This window comes from Protopterus annectens, chromosome 14.part0 (assembly GCF_019279795.1).
Source record: "Protopterus annectens isolate FY-2018-M chromosome 14.part0, PAN1.0, whole genome shotgun sequence".
NCBI classification, from domain to species: domain Eukaryota; kingdom Metazoa; phylum Chordata; order Ceratodontiformes; family Protopteridae; genus Protopterus; species Protopterus annectens.
The window spans coordinates 1,129,793,078-1,129,814,557 of NC_056748.1; the positions used below are offsets into that span (position 1 = coordinate 1,129,793,078).

At 39.4% G+C, this 21,480-nt stretch overlaps 1 protein-coding gene across 1 annotated transcript in view; it reads left to right on the forward strand.

The window, feature by feature from the left end:
- Positions 1 to 21,480, forward strand: part of LOC122789450 (heparan sulfate glucosamine 3-O-sulfotransferase 1-like) — a 960,978-nt gene that overhangs the window by 568,587 nt on the left and 370,911 nt on the right. The window contains exon 3 of the mRNA XM_044056913.1: positions 12,108 to 12,216. The gene's annotated coding sequence lies outside the window, so the exon portion shown is untranslated. The remainder of the gene's footprint in view (positions 1 to 12,107; positions 12,217 to 21,480) is intronic.

Here is a 21,480-nt window from a genome sequence, read left to right on the forward strand (position 1 = left end):
GATGTGGGCATCCTACAAAAGGGCCTCACTGAGACAGATGCCTGGTAAGCCATGGCCTCAAGCTCAATGCCAAAAGGTGCATTGTCATCCCCTTTGGTAAAAACTCTGTACCCATGAACTACAACATAGGCGGTAGTATACTTAACACCAAAAGTGTGATAAGAGACCTTGGGACACAGGTGGACAGTATTCTCTCCTTTGATAATGACATCGCCACAGTAGTCAGGAAATCCTTCTACATGGCACACCTCATCACAAAAGGTTTCTCATCCAGAAAAAGAGAGGTCATTGTTCCCCTATACTCATCACTCATTAGACCCATTATAGAGCACAACGCCCCTTTTGGTATGTACCTCACAAGACATCTACAACAACTGGAAAGGCCACAGAAATACCTCACAAAGAGGATTACCGGCCTCAAACAGATGCCCTACGCAGACCGTCTTAAAAAACTCCAGCTTTACTCCGTCGCATATCGCCTACTCAGAGGCAATCACTGCCTAACATACAAAGCTATGTCAAACCCAGAGCTTTTGGACATGCTCCACTGAAAGAAATCCCAATCCCTCTGAGCTACATGCTCTAGGGACCTAAACCTTGTCACCACAATAAACAGAACATGCCAGAGGGATAGATTCCTGTCCCAGAGACTTCCCATACTCTGGAATAAACTACCTATCTATATCAAATAAAGCTCTTCATTAGCACTCTTCAAGAAAAATCTTGATGATTGGATGGGAAATAGACAATTCACCCCGGGGATCACCTCTGTGGCTCTGCTTGACAGTGGCACAGGAAAATAATTTTCTTGGGTGGTAAAAGCCAGGGTACCTTTTTGGCTGGACTTGTATAGGCCCCAGGGCCGATAGCTTAGTACCTACCTATGAACCTATGAACCTATACGTTCCATGGCCTTGCAGACCAAGCTCATCAGGCTAATAGGGACGATAGTTCCCGGGATCAGTGGTGGCTCCCCCTTTGTGGAGTGGGATAACTGTTGCTGTGTGCCATTCAGTGGGCACAAAGCCTGATGTGAGGCTATGATTGAACATGGTGCATAGGTGGGGAGCCAGTTCCTTCTGAAGTTCATGTAAAACACAGCCTGGGATGTTGTCCAGTCCCATGGATGCTGTGTTTTTGGGTTTAGAGAGTGCAGCTTTTACCTGTGTAGTTGTGATTACAGGGACTCTGCATTCTTCCCGTATAGATATGGGCCCTTTAGGGTGTGAGAGGGTGGTAAAGTTAGCACTGAACCTATCTGCCAGAATGTTGGCAATATCAGTTGGTTCTGTAATTTTCATGCAGTTGTGCTGTAACTCAGAGCAGATCTGGGTGTTGCCATTGAGATACTTGACATAGGTATAGGATGCTTTGTGGTTGTCCTTAGAATCAGTGGCAATTTTATTTTCATAGCTAGCTTTGGATGCTCTTATAAGGGATCTCAGTGTCTTACTGAGGCTGACCAGGGAGCTCCACCACTCATGGGATTTTACTCTCTTTTGCAACAGTTTCTTCCTTCTGTTGTACAGTTTGTTTATGGCAGGGGACCACCAGATTGGCTTCCGTTTTTTGGAGGATAGCTTCTTGGTTCTGTTTGGGATAGCACCATCCATGCACTCATGGAAGTGCTTATAGAGTGCATTTGTGTAGGATTCAGCAGTCGTAACTGTATTGGCCATCTGCATGGGTGTCATGAAAATCGCCGCTTCTGTCTTAAGAAGCATAAAGTTGGCTATGGAGAAATTTTTTACCATGGTTTCCTTAATGTAGGGTGGAGGCGGGATGTGGATATCTAGGGTGATTAGCTTATGGTTGGATATGACCAACAAGGAGTTGACTTTGGGTGTGGAACACTGGTCATTCATGTTGGTAATGACTAGGTCTAGGATATTGTTGCCATTGGTGGGGGTGTGGATAAGTTGATCCATGGCACTGGACTTTATGAATTCCAGAAAGCGTTGAGCGAAGGAGTTGGTACATGAGTAGTTTTTCCAGTTAATGGTGGGGTAGTTGAAATTGCCCATTATTAGGGTGTTTGAACCCTAATATTTTCCAGTATATCAAGAAAAGTGGAGTGGGAATCCTGGGGCATGGTGGGGGATCTGTAGTAAGCTACAATTTGTATTGCAGTTTTGCCCAGAGTTAGTTGCACTTAGATGACCTCGGATGCATTATGCTGAGCAAGTAGCCTGGAGGTGTGGATATCCTTAATGAATATGGGCACACCTCCACCTTTGGTGTTCCGGTCCAGGTTACGTGGCCAAAAAGTGTGGTATGAGTTATAGCCTGGTAGTGCAGGAGTGCTCTTTGGAGCCTTGAACCAGGTCTCAGTTACTGCACAGGTATCGATATTCTCCATTTTAAGGAGTGCCTTGAGTGAGTGCATTTTGAGAGTTAGACTTCTAGCATTGAGTAGCATTACCCTCAGTTTTTGCTTGCCTGTTCCTGTTACATTTGAAACTTGTCTAAAAAAGGCACTATAGGGGTGGCAAGAGCCTTAGTCAGTATCCGGAATCCCATGGGCGACAGGTGCAGGCCATCTCTGGCAAAGCATCATGGTCTGTTGACCATGTCGTCCCAGGCAGACAGATACTGGATCCCTTTAGAATGACACCAGAAGCTTAGCCAATTGTTGAAGTCAATCATTTTCTCCTTGAACTGCAGTATCATTCTGGGTGATGGCAGAATGCTACTCAGGGCTAGGGTCATACCTCCCATGTCTCTTTTCATGTAGTCCAAGGAGGCATGTCTCAGGTCATTCACACCAACATGGACAATGACAGAGTCATATTTGCACTTGGTTGTGGAATGACCTGAGTGCATGGATTATGTGGCAGATCCTGGCACCCGACAGGCAACTGACAGTAACCTTCTCCTTGTTAAGCCTGGTAAGTGGGACATCAGTGTGCCTGACTATAGAGTCACCTATGACTAGTGTGTTGGGTACGTTGATTTGCCTAATATATTATATATGTTATAATATATATATAGATGTTTGCCCATAATATCTGAATAAATGAGTGGGATTTTCATGACAGCATCAAGGAAACATTTTCCTTCCTTCTGTGTTTTTTTTCTTAAGTTTTGGATTTTTCTTGGTATATTGATTGATTTTCTTAGTATATTTTATTTTTTATTTATTTTCCATTTGTTTACCAGGTTAGTTCGACTGGACACAAGATAACCGTTTTAGAAACATAGCTATTTTGTACAAAGAGCATAGAAAATATAAAAACAGTAAAATCAGAGTTTTACAATTCATGCAGCATACACAGTGGTTAGAATATTAAGAAACAATTAAACACGATATTATACAACAAATATAGAATTGCTTGAACATAAATTCAAAAAGAAGTTTCCATAGCCAGACAGGGTCATAAACTAGAAATCATAACTATATTGATATGATTTATATTGTATTTATCTTGTTTTAATGATGGTATGTGTGTATTATTGTACGTGTAATATGTGCACACATATTTGTATTAATCTATGTATTTACAGTATATTGACAAAGTACTGGGTCACATCAGAGGCTTGGGAGGTCATTGTTAAGAAACTGAGAACTGTTGTAAAGCTTGGCATTGAATACCATAAGTTCAGGTTATGCTATAAGAGAACTATGTAAAGATAACCATGTCAGCTGCCAGAATGCATTATAAACTGAATGTTTTACTGTGCACAATAAGAAATGGATAGATTGGCCCAAACTCTGGACTGATGTGTGTGCTTTTTTTTTTTTTTTTATTCCCGGGGAAATGCTATTCAGAAGTGAAGAGACATATAAGGGAACAGTTTTAGTGGCACACCAGGCTGTGATTCGTTTGATGTCTATTGTCATGCAAAGCTGACAAAATAGTTGAATCTACCCTAGCCTGAAATGTGAGACTGTAGCCCACTGAAGGAGGGGAGATGGGAGGAGTAACCTGGCCAGGAACTGAAACTTGCAAAACTGCTCCTTGTGAAAAGTCTTTTTTATCAGTAATTTGTTGATACTTTTGCAAGTTTCTTTCAGAGAATGTGTAGTACATCAATAGGAACAACATTTGTAAAACTCAGCACATACCAGTCAATGACACATGAGCTGCAGACTCTCAAACTTGGCAGTTTTTTTCAGGTGTTCCATTCTAAGTGAATGGAAGTCTAGTCTGATAACAAATGGTAGGGCTATTTGTTCTCACAGTCTGTGCATTGAGACAGATTTAGCTTTCCAAAGGAATCACAATGTCTGCCCCCATGAGGGCAGACAAGAGTAAAAAAAATAAAATTAGTAATGAGCACTTATTTTGCTGCAGGCAGCTTTAGGAAGTGCAGTAAATCATGGCAAGATAAAAAATATATGTTTTTTCATTGTTTGCCCGTAGTGGTCCTTTAATAAACTGTCTTCCTATGGCCTCAGTCTATCATCTCTAACTTGGTTTCATAGCTATCTTTCCAATTGGCAGCAGGCAACAAAATGGGAAAACTCTCTTTTCCCCCTACTCCCCATCTCTGTGGGTATACTCCAAGGTTCTGTTCTAAGTCCACTTCTCTTTATCATATTCACAAACAACCTGCAAACTGCAAACTGGGCACTATAATCAACTCTCCAGCCGACACAAGCATCCTCCAAAAGGGCCTCATAGAAACAGACAACTGGTGCCAGAGCCATGGCCTCAAGCTAAACGCCAAAATGTGTATAGTCATCCCCTTTGGCAAAAACAAAGTGCCCACAAATTACCACATAGGTGGTAATCCATTAAGTACAGAAGAAGTCATTAGGGACCTGGGGACCCAAGTTGATAGCAATCTCTCATTTGACAACCACGTGGCCAAAGTGGTTAGAAAAATATTTTATATAGCCCACCTAATCATGAAGGGATTCACATCTAGATCAGGGGAGGTCATCGTACCTCTTTACTCATCCCTCATCAGGCCTATAATTGAGTACAATGCCCCTTTTGGGATGTACCTTACCAGACACCTACAGCAACTGGAAAGACCCCAAAAGTACCTCACCAAGAGGATCAAAGGGCTCAAACAGATGCCATATGCTGCCCGGTTAAAGAAACTCCAGCTCTACTCAGTGGCATACTGCCTGCTCAGAGGCGATCTGTGCCTGACGTATAAAGCCATGTCCAACCCAGAATTAATGGACATGCTGCACCTCAGAAAATCCAAATCCCATCTACGCGCTTGAGAGACTTGAACCTCAGCACTGAAATAAATAGGACATGCTGGAGGGACAGATTCATAACCCAGAGGCTCCCTTCACTCTGGAATAAAATCCCAGTCCAGGTTAGGCAGAGTCCCACATTGACTCTCTTCAAGAGAAATCTTGATGAGTGGATGGGAGATCGTAGGTTTACCCCGGCTATCACTTCTGTGTCACTGTTAGACAGAGGCACAGTATACTAACCTCAAAAAAAGGCATAGCAAAATTAATTTAAAATGGGTGGCGAAAGCCAAACACACTCTGGCTAGGCTTATAAATGCCCTAGGGCAGATAGCCTAGTATGAACCTATGAACCTATGAACCTTAGTTCAACAACTCAACTAGCCTCCATTGTACAGTATGCCGATGATGCTATGATGCTACACTCATCTGTTCTGCCTCCTCACCCCAAGAACTCCAACTCCAGACTAGCCACTGCTCACACACACCTTCTATCCACTCTTCTGTATGGCTTTCTCATATTCACAAACCTTCAAAAACCTGGACATGAACAACCTAGAATCGTGTTATAATAAGATCGCTAAATTTGCCACAAATCACCCACATCGTTCTCACCACTGTTCAGCTCTTTCACAATTAAAGTGGCTTGAGCTCCCCAACCTTTTATCTCTTAATCAACTAACTTTAGCACACAAAATAATCTATAATCCCAGCAACTGCCCTGCCATCTCCCATTGAGTTCAGCCTAGTACTCACCATAGATCCCTCAGATCTTCCAACAAACTTTTACTAAAGGTGTCCAACTCCCACAACTATCATGGCAACTCCCCGTATTCACACAGAATAGCCAAACTCTGGAACACTCTTCCAGAGACCATAACTAAAAACCCTATACTCAATCAGTTCAAATCTCTCCTAAAGGAACACCTTACCAGTCATTGGCTGTGCTCCTGCCACTCTCCAGGTTAATTATTTATTTCCATCCGCCCACATTTATATTTACTTTTCCCACCTTAACTTGTATGTTCATTTCTTTTTTGTATATAATATTTCCTGGTACTTGCATTTGTGTTATTTGCTTGCAGTGTATTATTCCTTGTCATTGTATTACTTTTGTTGTATTGTATTCAGGATTGTTTGCTGTAGTGCACTACTTTGGAGCTTTTCTCCCCGGGTCTCTGCTGAAAACGGGCCCCTGGCCCAGTTGGACATACCCGGTTAACAAATGTAATAAATAAATAATAAATAAATAACTCCCTAACCAGCTTGCCTTTATTCAGCTTTCCACCTTGCAGAACCTTGTTTTCAAGCCTACTGCCTGCCCTGCGCTAGCCAATCTAGTCACACCTTACACACAAAACTGATCCCTACGATCAGAAGACAAAAATCTCTCAGCTATCTCAAAACTCACAAGAAAACCAGCTCCCATCTCTCTGTATTCTTACTCTGTCTCTATACTATGGAATTTACTACCTCTAGCTATGCCTATTTTAACCCATTTCAAAGCTTCATTAAAAAATCATCTCAAAAATACATGGTTCTGCTCCTGCATAAAGCCTGCCTAATGCTCAGCTCTTTCCTCTTCTCCCACGCTAGCCTCATCCTCCTCTTCTGTCACATTTCACTCCCTCACAGTCTGCAAGGGCCTAAAGCCCTTCTAACTCCATCTCTGTTTCTATACCTTATCCTTAAGTTACTACTCAGGCTGCAATGCCTCTATTCTTAACTCTCTCACTATCTTTCTGCATCACTAACTTTCTGGCTATTATTTTCCTAACTGAAACCAACATTCTGTTTTTCATGCAATATAATAGTCAATGTCATACAATGCACTGCCTACATACTACTTTTGGACACTATCTACTCATAGGCTATGTATATGGTGACAGGAACTATTGCTATCTATGTTTTAACTCTATAGAGCTGACTAGATGTGTAATCTTGTAACATAGTTTCTTTCAACTTATTTTTGTATAGTATTTCTAGTGTCATTTGTATTGTATTGGATTATACTGTATTTGTTCTGTATGTGGAAGTTTTTTCCCTGGACCTCTGCTGAAAATGGGTTCTGTAGACCCAGTCAGACCACCCTGGTAAACAAATGTCAAATAAATAAATAAATAAATAAATAAATAAATGCATGTATAAAAATTAGTGGTTGGCAAGTTTACCTTCTATGTAATAGCCACTTCCCATCTGTATTTGGGATCAGAGCACATTTCCCAGATGTTACAATACTCTATAACTTGTTCTTCCTCTAAGATACTCTAAAACACCAAAAGAGTGCATTCATTTTGTAATAAAGATTGCAGACCCTCCAATTTGGAACAACCATACCCAGTTTATTACTACTTACACAACTATTATCTAACATAAAACTAAGGTGCATAATGTTGGCTGTATTCATGGTAAAACAACTTTGCTTCAGTTTTAGTCATAATATCTGTTACCCAACAAGGTATGGAAAACATTTTGCATGCATTTAGTTAAACATCAGTTTTTAAACTGGCTCATTGAAAATTTTTGTCATTAGTCTTGAACAAATAAATTAGTTCCATAACATTTTTACTTGCGTTCTAAGCTGGGAGTTGTCAGGAAAATATTTCCTTTTTCAACTGTTTAATTTCATCAGTTTTTATTTTCATTTCTTACTTTATCTTTTTTTTATCCAAGCATTTATCTTAGTTTAATGCATCTCTTGAAGATGTCTTGAAATGGTCATTCAGAACATGCAGTTACCACATCTTATACCCTATATTGAGTACATTCATTCATTTCTGTCAGTCAACCTCAGTCTCACCAATCAGATCCGTAAATGTCCACGCCACACATGAAACTGGTAACCTCTCTGATGCTCTCAGGGCTGCCATTTAATGCAATTGTTCACTTTGTCTGTTTTTAAGCTATTTAACTTAAAACATAATTCCTTCTCTTAATGTACATACAATAATCCACTTATTTATTTATTGTATTTATTTAGGAGTTGTTAGTACCCTATCCTGTATCTTATCTTATCTTTGTTTACCATATTTAATATTCATTCACAACCTAGCCATCCAGGAGCTACAAAAATACAACCTTGTTTTCTTTGTTCTATTTTATACTGTTACTTTGTAATCTTAGTTATGCCATAGGCAAATAAGCTTCTTAGCTGCTATACATTTAAAAAGCATTATTACCATGTTACTAAAGCGATTTAAAGTCTTTGTAGTTACTAGCTCCCTCTGTAGTTATAGCACATTTGCCATACATGCACTACATTATTTTATATTTTAACACTAATAGTATGCATTTCAATGAATAAACTATTTTAAAATAATAATAAAAATACTTAATGGAGTTTAGTTTTTCTCTTGATAAATTAAAAGATGGATTTATGCTTTTAGGCCCCCCCAAATATTTTAGCATGGATAACATACTTCGGGATGTCTTTATGTACTGAGCGTCAGTTGTCTACATACCTAAATATCACTTCGTGTTGTTGATGCCTTTCAGTTCATCCACTTTTTCAAAATATTCATTTTGTTTTTGGTCCTCCCTCCTGTTCTGATTTTTCTCTTAATACTGACATCTGCTTCAGGTCCACGTGTCTTCTGATTCTTAGTGAGTTCTAGATCCCTCTCTCTTGCTCCATCATGTTTCGAATTAAAGAAAACGTTTTACTGAGGTCACCTCTTGAATTCAACTAATTAGTAGAGGACTGAAAACCTGAATTCAGTTCAAATTAATGGTTTCCTTCTGTTATCTGAACCTTTTTTTTTCTTTCCTCCACTGCCTACTCTTCCTAAATGATCTTCTTTGAAACAGCAAGAAACATACTATGAAGACAGCTGGATACACCAGATTGCCAGAATGTTTTCTTTTTTGTATACTACATAGTAGTCATGTCCCACAAAAAACTCCACCATCACTTATTTTCAGCAATTTTCTATTCTGACACATTTTCTTTCTAGGACCACTCTTTGCATGATGTTTGCATTCCATCCCTTTGGGATGTACCTAAATAGACATCACATTATCTGCATGTTCCTTATTAGGGGTCAGCCTTTTGGGGTGCACCTCACTAGACACTGCATTATCTGTATGTTCCTTATTAAGGGTCAGCCTTTTGGGGTGTACCTCACTAGACACTGCATTATCTGTATGTTCCTTATTAGAGGTCAGCCTTTTGGGGTGTACCTCACTAGACACTGCATTATCTGTATGTTCCTTATTAGAGGTCAGCCTTTTGGGGTGTACCTCACTAGACGCTGCATTATCTGTATGTTCCTCATTAAGGGTCACCCCTTTGGGACATACCACAATAGACATTATTTCCCTTTGTGATTACCTCATTGGACAGCTCCCCCTTCTTGATGCACATCAATAGAAAAATTGCTAAGTACAACACCCTCTTTGCAATGTACCTCCCTAGACACATGATATAACTAGAAAGAACCCAGAGATTCCTATTTAAGATCATCAGGGGCTTAAAGACCCTCAGCTATCAATAGATGATGGAAGCACTGTAGCATTACTCAGCACCTTACAGACTCAAGGTGAAAGATATATGTCACACCTTCAATGCAATTAGAGACCCAGTTGACCTCTATGTCCTTTATCTCTACTAGTGTAATAGTTCCAAAAATACCCAAACAAGGGACCAAAATCTTCACCAGACTATAAATGAAATGGAGTGGAGTGACAGCTTCATCACACAGGGCCTCCCCTACATCTGGAGCTGACAGCCCCTGCAAGGAAGTTGTGTGATACGCTATCATCCTTCAAACGATACTTAAATGATCAAATGGGTACCCTCAAATTTCTACCTGGACTGAGTGTACTAACTTTCTAGGATAAAAGGGGTATTGCTTGAAGGTGGGTACTATTAATGTATAAATGGCCATGGGACTCAATTGCCTTGATATTGCTATAGATTTACCAGAAAAAATCTTAGTTGCTTTCTGAAAACAAGGTTTGAAACACATATAAAATGCATCCTTCTATCTGTTAACATATCCTGTTGTAGAATATCAGTCCAATTCCTTGTGTGGGACATCATAACATTTTAAAAGTCCACTGTCATGGCAAAGAATCTCAGGTTTTCTCTATGTGCTCTATCTTCTAACTCCACCTTTTTTAATAATTTCTTCCTGGTAATTTACATTCTCACACAACCTTTGTTTTATATCACTCCTTAACTTCTGCAATTTTATGAAATCATCTGAACATTCAATTCATGCTTCTATGTTTTCTAATCTAGACAACTCTGAGTGCACTTTTTTCTAATTTACTGAAAGCCATTTCTTGATACTCACTTGCCAATTGGTCTGCTTGCAATTGATCTGCCAAAAATGTTCTTCCCCATCTAGGACTTCTTAAACTCCTTTATCTACCAATCGTCTCTTACATTTTACATGTTTGCTCTGCTGACATCCAGGCAATGTATTTACTAGATGATACAGTAAACTCTCAGTTAACCAGCACCCATTGGGATTGGTAGATGCCGGATAACTGTAGTTTCTGGTTGCTTGAGAGTTGCTATTAAAAGTAGGCCAGACTAATACTGTACCCTATACTACTTGTTTGGTTTGACTTATTCTCAGTTTGGGGAGAGAAGGAATTTATTCCTAGTTTCCTTTTTAAAACTCTAAATAATCTAAAACGTAAGGTTTATTTCTGCGGGGAGAAAACAGAAAGCGCAACACATGAAAATCGCACTGCATTTGTTCGATTTTTTTTGCCAGTTGCTTGAGAGTGCCGGTTGTTTGAGTTCTGGTTAACTGAGAGTTTACTTAAAATGAATTTCCCCAAATCAGTAACTTATACTGGATTTTTTCAGTCACAGTTTTCTCACTTGGAGAGCCCTTATTTGCTTGGTGCTCAGCCACCATCTTGAAAATCATAATGTTGAAAAGCTTTAGCTTCTCTGACTATTGATTTCAAGTGCTTGTCAAGCAACATTGAAGAACAAATGATGCTGATGGTGTAAGAAGTATAGAACCATGTAGACACTGATAAAAATGTAGGTAGTGATGGTTGCATAAAGCCCTGTAGCCTATGAGTATGAAAGAATTAGAGGAAGTATGCTCTTGTGTTTGGCTTTTCCTAAGTCATAAAAAAATTTAGTGCAGTTGAACATTTTCTGCAAAAATAATTTCACACCCCACTTCTGACACCATGGGCCAGATTCAATAAAGCCTACACTACGTGTACACTGTTCTGAGTGAACAGACAACACAGGCATAATGCACACCTTTTTCTCTTTTAGGTTTGCGACCGATATTCTTGCAGCTTGTTTTATTCTGCATGAGTGTCTCTTTAAGAATATGAAGAATAACTTGTTACAAGTCACATGATTTAAAAGGAAGGGTACTTAAAAGGGGAGAATACTTGCAGTTTTTATCTGATGAAGTTCAGGTGATTTAACTGAAAGAAAAGCGCTTCATTAAATATTTTGGAATTAATTCCGTCATTTTGGTCTTGACTGCTGCCTAATTTCTCCATTTTCTTGTGAATCCCAGTTTGTGCTTTGTGTGTTCGCACTTGGTTTTAATAGTCTATTCATAAAGGTTACCACAAAGTGTAGACTACATGTACACTTAGTGTAATCTTTCTGAGTGTCTAGAAAGCACAAAAAATGTGATAAGAATTTTATTGAATACATGTCGTGTACACTTAGTATAGGCTTTATTGAATCTGGCCCCATATTTTGTCTGGAGGATAAAATTATTTAGATTACGACCATGGGCATCTTCATTATAAATAACCACATGTGCAAGCAGGACATGGTGAGTAAACAACTATATCATTCATTTACTGAGATGGCGCGACATCTCACATGCCTTTAGACTTACGGTATAGTAAAGAACCACACTACACTGTATGTTACATACTCCAATAGTACCTAAGCAGAACACACAGGTTCAATCTTAAAGAAAAAAACATAATAGAATATCCTTTTATCTTTCAGGAAGAAACAGAAAACCCATTGTCAGTACAAAATGATGGCTCCACTTTCTGCAACAATCTGAAAAGCAGAAGGGAAGACGTACCGTGCACATCAGCAACCTCTCCACTCAGTAAGTTTCAATAGAATGCTTATTGTGGGATTCAGCCCAGAAAGCGGGTAGAATGCTTATTGTGGGATTCATCCCGGAAAACGGGGCTATTCTGAAGAATGTGGCCAGAAATTCGCTTTCTAGCTTGCAACTAAGAGAAATAAAATATGCATATGACTAGTTTTCTTTAAAGCTTTCACTTCTCACTGGTTTCATATAACATTGCTGCATAGCTATAAACTATTACTTTCAATCCTGTGAATCTAATTAGTATTCATTGATTGTAATGTACCACTGTTTCTGAAAAAAAATCAGGTTCGAGAGAGACAAATCAAAATATCAATGAAGAATCAGCGACATTGTTGGAAACCACAGATACTTGAATGTTATGTGTTTCTAAGTTCTCCTGTGTATTTTTTGTATGTATGTCACACATTTCCTGATTTTCTTGTAAACTTGTTTAGGTTACAGTCCCTAAATACTGATATGTATTTGATTTTTAGACCAGTTCTTCTACAGAAAATGTTATTAATCTTATTAGCTTACTTAAAGAATATGAGTATTTTTTCAGCTGTGATTTTTATGACCTTGTCCCTCATTATTTTTAACTTTTTCCATGATTCTTGAGAGTAATAGTTGTCTTGGGTAAACATTCACTGTTACAAGTACAATGTGGTTATTGGACACAATAAGACCAAAATAGTCCTGAGTGAATGCTCTTCTTATGAACCTACATATCTAAAGCACAGCACAGCACAAGCAAAGAATGTGACAAAGAAAACCCCATGCTTTTAATCATGGTCAAGGCCCTTGCACCATCCCTTACACAGTTATATATTAAAGCCGAGGTTTTTGCACTCATCAACTAAAATATTCAGCAATGGTGCAAAAGCACATTTTTTTCTTTGTACAAAAAGAGCACCTTTTTCACAATAGAGTCATGGAAATGACATTCAACATGTGCTGTTTTAATGCATGGCACAGTGCTACCAGTGCATATTTTCTTCTCTCCATGATTTAGCCTTTACTGTGCATAGCCACTACTCCACATTACCCAGAGCTTACTGTATACATCTACTCTGCATGATCTAGACCACACTGTGTGTGATCTAGAACTTACTGCAGAAATCAGCTACTTGGCATGGTCTAAAGCTTGTCTGTTGTGCAGAATCTACAGCTTACTGCAGAGAACATCTACCCTCCATGATCTGGAGCCCACTGTGTGGGATCTGCAACTTATTACAGAGATCATCATCTCTCCATGACCTAGAGCTAGTCTACTGTGCATGCTCTACAGCTTACTGGAGAGAGAATCTACTCTCCATGGTCTAAACCACAGCGTGTGTGATCTATAGCTTACTGCAGAGATCATCTACTCTCCATGGTCTACAACAAACTGTGCATAATCTATAGATTACTGCCGAGATCATCTACTATCCAAGGTCTAGAGCAAACTGTGTGTGATCTACAGCTTACTGCAGAGATCATGTACCTTCCGTGGTCTAGAACTTGTATTCTGTGCATGATCTAGTGCTCACAGCAGAAATCGTCTACTCTCCATGACCTAGAACACAATATACAAATCTTCTACTGTATGTGACCGACAGCTTACTGCAGACATCTACTCTCCATGATCTAGAACTTGTCTACTGTGCATGATCTAGAGCTCACAGCAGAGAGTATCTACATTCCATGGTCTAGAGCTTGTCGACTGTGCATGATCTACAGCTTACTGTACACATCACGTACATGCAACTATCTAGCACTTACTGCCCAGATCTTTTTTCCTAAGTTCCTCTGTTTTTAAAGGACCATGCAAAAAATGTAATTGAAAATTGCTTTATATATGAAAGGAACCTAGTAGCTGTGGTGTCTTGTATACAGTTTATATGTTTAAAGAGGGCCTTATTATAAATTCTTGGAAGAATGTGAATAATGATTCAGCTTAAACAAAACTGTGAGACTGTATCCGTCTCTGCTAGGATGTCAGTCAAGGGTCAACAGGAATCGGACCAAGGAATAAAAACTGTTTATTAATTATACACAGAATAATGTGGTAAGCGCTTTCATCTGCAATTGCAGACTTCTTCAGACCACTTTACATCAATATATATGATACGTATTTAAAAACGTTTTGGCGCCAAATCATTAATAGTTTTAACAACCACTTACATTTAAAGTGCCATTGCACATAACATATAAAATTGTCATAAAAATTCACAATAAAATTCATTTTTCTCCATAAAATCAATACCCATCAGGTGTGTATGCTCAGAAAATTTTTATAAATTTTTTTTACAAATATTTTATGGTAGTTGAATTATCAAATATTGTTTATTATTGTTCTTTATTTGTTTTTTCCAAGTCTGTTTACTTGATGAATTTACTTTTCTGAGCATACACACCTGATGGGTATTGATTTTATGGAGAAAAATGAATTTTATTGTGAATTTTTATGACAATTTTATATGTTATATGCACTGGCACTTTAAATGGAAGTGGTTGTTAAAACTATTAATGAATTTGGCGCCAAAAAGTTTTTAAATACGTATCATATATTGATGTAAAGTGGTCTGAAGAAGTCTGCAATTGCAGATGAAAGCGCTTACCACATTGTTCTGTGTATAATTAATAAACAGTTTTTATTCCTTGGTCCGAGTCCTGTTCACCCTTGACTGACATCCTAGCAGAGACGGATACAGTCTCACAGTTTTGTTTCTGGTGTTGTTTCGTGTGCGTGTTTGGAAATGATTCAGCTTATGTAGAGACGACACACATTTTGATACACACACACACACACACATATATATATATATATATATATATATATATATATATATACATATATATATATATATATATATATATACATATATACACACACACACACACACACACACACACACACACACACACACACACACACACACACACACACACCTCTGTATACCCCACATTAATTGCTAATTTTTTAATATAAATGCTATGACCTTAGGCTGGAAAAGTATATAGAGGTACAACTTGTAGTGAGTAGATTTTTTCTGTGTTGTGAAGCCTAGGTGTTACTGGTATCCAGTTTGTTTTTTTATTCTTTTCTGTTGCAGTTATTTGAGGAATATGGATTCATTTCCCAGCATGACTGGATTAAGCTCCCACTGATCTCCTCATGTGAAAGAAGTGCTGGCCATTTAACTTTGTTAAGTTTTTATTTCTGCTTAGGGTTCGAATTTGTACATAGCAAATGCATCCTGTATTATTTTTTTAACTGTGTTCTAAAGATAAGCTGAGAATTGTACTCAACATTTTTGTTTAGTTACAGCTTCTTGCAGCTACTTGAAAGAAGGTGATTACCGTTTTTGGGGAGATAGGAATAAGTCCTGACTCATGGCTTGACACTGATGCTGGAGCTTTCATTCTATAAAGATTTCATTTCTTGCTTAGCTGTTTATTTCTGGTAGTGAAAGGGAAACCGTATGGCATTTTATTGATAGCCAGGGAAGTGAAATTGTATGGCTTTTCATTCTTGGACAGGGCAGGAAATGATATATATCTAGTGCACCTTATCAGCAGCAGTTAATGGGAGGTGGGATCAAGCATGTCTGTGAGGACAAAGCGAAACAGAGATGCATCTTTGAGAGAGTCACTGGTGCCACTGGGGCCATGAATGAGGGCAAAACAGTACATATCACTTACCTAGACCTGGATAAGTCATTTGACACAATTCCCCCTCAGGTATTATAAACTCACAAAACTGGCCATAAATCCCTACATCACCAGATGGATAGCCAATTGGCTCATTGTCAGGACACACCTGGTTAAAGTGGGTGTATCCAGATCCAGCAAGAGGCCAGTTACTTGTGGTGTGCCACAGGGCTCAGTGTTGGGACCAGACCGGTTACTAGTGGTGTGCCACAGGGCTCATTGCTGGGACCACTCCTGTTCACAATATAATTCTCTGAAGTCAAGGCTAATGTGGCAGGTCACTAGATAAAAAAGTTTGCAGAAAACTGCATGCTGGGTGCAATCAATGAATTCCTCAGCGATGTATATATCCTTCAGGAGGGTCTAGATCAGCAAATGACTGGTGCCAGAATCATGGCCTAAAACTAAATGTGAAAAAATGCATTATCATACCTTTATGAAGACAAATACCCCTGCAAATGACAGCATCAATGGCAGAACCCTAAGAGTAGACTCAGAGATGAGAGATCTAGCTACACAGATAGATGGTAGCCTGAACTTTGACCACTATGTGTCCACAGTGGTGAGGAAGTCTTTCTATGTGGCACAATTTATAAGTTAAGGTACGCCATACAGATCCAAGGATATTATAGTCCTGCTACACTTAGCCCTCATTACACCAATAATCAAGTACAATTGTCTTCCCCCATAGTGCCTTATTTAGGCAATGCCAAACTGAAAGTACTTCCGATATAGCAAATCAAAACCAAGAAAATCCAAAACTATTACAGCTGAGTGCTAGGAATCTAAACAAAAAACTCCACTCCCTAGAAGCTCATTTTACCCTAGAGAATGCTGATGTCTGTGCAGTCATGGAGACTCAGTTTAAAGTTGCAGAGAGCACATAAACAGTGCAAGGTTATAATGCCTTCCACACATTTAGGCCAGCTACATCACAGCCACAGACTAAAGGTGGAGGTGTCTCTATTTACATCAAAGATAAATATACTTCAAGGCTGGTCAAACAGGACAATGCACTTGATCTGCTCCATGTTCAAATCACCACAGGCAAAATCAAATACCACTTCCTTGCAAGCTATAGGTCCCCCTCTATGACCCAGGAAACCCATACCATGTATTTAAACTTACTAGAAACATTAACCATCCAACCCAATAGCAAAATTCATGGGTGACTTTAATTACCCCACTATTAACTGGGAATCCTATAAGACACCAAACATATATGCACAGAGATTCCTGGATTTTGAAAACACAAACTCCCTGGACCAGATAGTCAATACACCAACCAGGGGTGCAACCATACTGGATCTGCTCCTCACTAATATGGGAGAATGCTGCACACCCCCTACTATAATGCCTTCCCTGGTAAGGTCAGACCACAAAATGGTCTCCTTTGAAGTAAAAATAAATCTAGACTCCCAGTCAAACCTGGAATATTCAAGAACAACTCTAAGGCTAACCTCCTGCTATGAAGTGAGAACCTGGCAAAATTTCAGGCCCTCATAAACCCTGAGAACACTGCTGCCTATGCAGAACCGTTCACGGAAAACCAATACAAGTATGTTAATACTGTAGCTGCACAGAGGCAGCTGTACCTACCAGGAAGAAGTACAGAACTAACTCAAAAAACAAGCCACCCTCGTGAAATCACAAGATCAATAGGCTGTATAACAGGAGGAAGAAAATCATGGAAAAATTAGGAGGTGCAGCACCCAGCAGGATAAAAGCAATCTCATCAAACTAAGCAAACAACTCAGAGGACAAATAAAGTCTGCCAAAGCCAAATTTAGGTAAATTTGGTCTCCAGGGCCAAGGACAACCACAAAGCATTCTTTAGCTGTATCCGCACCCTCAAAGGCAATACACAATTGTGTGCAGAGCTCCTCAAACCTCCTGGCTGCTAAATTCATCTCCAACTTTACCCCTCTCTCCCCTCAACCTTTTCTCAGAAAATATCAAATATAACTCCCCCTACTATCACTAGGAACAGGTCCTTAATGCTCTGTCTATGGCCAAGAACACTGCATCCTTGGGCCCAGACAATATCCCAGGATGCCTTCTAAATAGCATGAAACATGACCTATCAGGGCCTCTGGAATTATTATTTAACTGTAGCCTCCAAACATGTTTCGTGCCTCATAAATGGAGAAAAGCAACAGTCATCCCTCTGCACGAAGGTGGGCCATCTACAGACCCTGGAAACTACAGATCCATAAGTCTCACTAGTCTTATATGTAAAGCCATGGAAAGAATTATCATGGAGATGATAAACAGAGATACAGTAAACCTCCAGACACTGGACCCAACCCAGTTTGGCTTTGTCAAGGGCAGATCATGCATACTCAGCCTGATGGACGTTTTTGAGAAGGTCACCAAAGCAATAGATGAGGGCAAAATTGTTCACACTGTCTACCTTGACCTGGCCAAGGCATTTGACACAATACCCCACTCAGGCATTGTTGACAAACTCAGGAGGTTAGGTAAAAACCCATTTGTCACCCAGTGGATAGCCAAATGGCTCATAGACAGGACCTAGGAAGTTAGAACTGGGGAATCTACCTCTAGAAAGAGGCCAGTCATAAGTGGAGACCCTCAGGGATCAGTCCTTGGACTACTCCTTTTTGGTATTTACTTCTCAGAAGTCAAGGCCAGTGTCAGTTTTCTCTGGATGACTAAATTTGCAGATGATTGCAAATTAGGAGCTGTTACTGAATCTCACACTGACACAAATATTCTCCAGGAGGGGCTGACACAGACAAGCAATTGGTGTCAGAGCCATGGACTAAAACTAAATGCCAAGAAATGCATGTTAGTATCCTTTGGGAAGTCATCCATTCCTGGTAACTATCATATTGACAACACACCCCTTAGAGCTGACCCAGTAGTCAGGGACTTAGGGACACACATAGATAGTAATCTAGCCTTTTGCCATCATTTGTCTACAGTGGTGAGGAAATCATTCTATATTGCACAACTTATATACAAAGGTATGGCATCTATGTCCAAGGAAGTCATTGTTCCACTGTATTCAGCATTCATCAGAGCTATCATTGAGTAAAATGCCCCCTTTGGTATGTACCTAACCAGGCATATCCAACAATTGGAACATCCACAGAGGTTCCTCGCAGAAAGAATACAGGGCATGAGTAAAATGTCCTATGCAGACTGCCTCAAGGCCCTATCCCTGTATTCTGTCTCCTACAGGCTTTTGAGGGGAGATCTGTGCCTGGCATACAGGGGATTGTCAGACTCCACTCTGATGGACCTCCTGCATATTAACAAAAATAACAGCATGGGAATTACCCACTCTAAAGACTTAAACCTTGCCTGTGATATAAATAGGACCTGCTGGAGAGAGAGGTATGTATCCCAGAGACTACCCTGTCTATGGAACAGGCTCCACATCCATGTGAAGCAGAGTTCCTCCCTAACCCAATTCAAGTCCAACTTGGACAATTGGATGGGAAACTGGAAATTCATCCCTGGTTTGGCACCTATGTCTCTAATAGACACAGGTAACCTTTAAATGATCAATTTCCCAAACCCATGCCTATACTTATCAAGGGTATCAGAACTTGTCAGAGATTTGGGATGCATGGCTAGGCTTAAAAAGGCCTTTGTGGTCTTTAGCTTAGTAAACATCTATGAACAATGCACCATTTGGCATGTACAGTAGCTGCAGCAACCTGAGATTGCTGTCACAAAGAAAATATGTGGTGTAAACAACATGTCCTATGTGGATAGACCACTATCCTACCTTACCTACCTTACTCTGTCTCCTACCAACTGTTAAGGGATGACCTATGACTGACCTACAAGCCACTCACAAATCCAGTCCTGTTGGAGTTGCTACACATCCGCAAGTCAAACAGCATGAGCGTCACCTGATCTAGGGATCAAAACTTAGTCAGCAACTCCACCAGACCATGCTGGAGAGAAAGATATGTGTCTCAGAGACTGGCCCTTATTTGGAACAGGTTTCCTACTCATGTTAAGCAGAGCCCTTCCCTGGGCATCTTACAATGCAGTTTGGATTAATGGATGGGAAATTGATAATTCACACATGGGGTAGCACCTCTGTTCCTTATGGACAGGGGCAATTTTTAACATTACATACTCAAGGCATAGGCACAAAGCCATGCCATCCACTTGCCCCTGTGGCCCTTATATTGGGTAAAATTGGGTTCTATGGGCTAGGCTTGTAAGGGCTGTTAAGCTGTTAGCCTATAATCTTCGTTCCATGGTGTGATGCATTGAAGTTAACTATTTGTCATTGTTGTAGCTTTTCTACAGACACTGCCAGCTGAGAAACAACAAACACTACTTCCTTGTTTTCCATACAGTTGTGATGCTATACACTGGTCATCATCTATGTTAATTAGTTTACAAGGCTTGTATTAAACATGCTGTAATACTTTTATAATGATAGTAATACTGTCAGGAGTCTTAGAGGTACTTTAAGTAGTCATTTTTAAATATGCTCTGTAATAGTTTATGGTCTTTTATCACTACCTATCTTTCAAAATAATTGCAGTTTTGAAATTTCTGACACCCACAAACTACGGTTAGCATCTTTTTCTTTTTCTTAATCTGAGCATATAATCTGCAGATTCTTTCAAGGCTCTTAACCCGTATGGTATTGGTTTACCAAGACCACAATGGCTTGCATCTGCCTGCAATGCAGTAGGCTGGGTGGAGTCATACATCTAGAGTGCTTCAGCTACAGAGAATCTAGCACTTTATTATGTGAAAATGCTTTTCCTGCTTGTAGAAAAAAAATATTCTGCATCACTGTCTAGAACCTTTCTAAATGGTAATGTAATGTCTGATAAGTTCTGAATAAATGTAGCTTCATATTGTACCAATCCATGGACATACATTAGGAATTATTTAAGATGGTGATTTCTCTTTTTATAATAATGTTCCATTTATAAGTGTCTAGTTGAAGTTCTTTGGATGAAAAAACATCACCTATGTGCTTGAGTGAAGTCACACTGATTGTCCAATTATTCCCTCATGTCAACATGATAATGTAATAGTCACCTCTCACACAACCTAAGTCTACAGAGAAATCAAAGTATTTTTCCAATATCTCATCAGTACCTCATAGTGTACTTTCAGCATTTTATGTTTTATATTTCAATTCCTGCGGCGAAGTACTTATCACGTAAATGATTTTATTGATTCTGGCTGACGTATCAGTATGATTGTTATTGAGATCATTACTTTTGTATTGAAGTCATGCAACCTGTAGCCCTGTGGTACACAGATACAGCCCTAACTGTACTCTGGAAGAGGTAGATTTGATTAGTGGCAAATGAAGATTGAAGAGCTGGGTGACAAGTGGGAATGAGAAGACATTGCTGGAAACAACTATCCTGGTGTGAGGTACGTGATTCATTCTGATGTGGTGCTAAACCCAGGAGTGTGGAAATATCGGTTGCAGCATCAAAGACCTGTGTGATAACCAAGCTGCACATTTTTATTTATTTATTTATTTAACATTTGTTAACCGGGAAAGTCTGACTTGGGACAAAGTCAATTTTCAGCGGAGACCTGGAGAGAAATGCTCCAGATGCATGT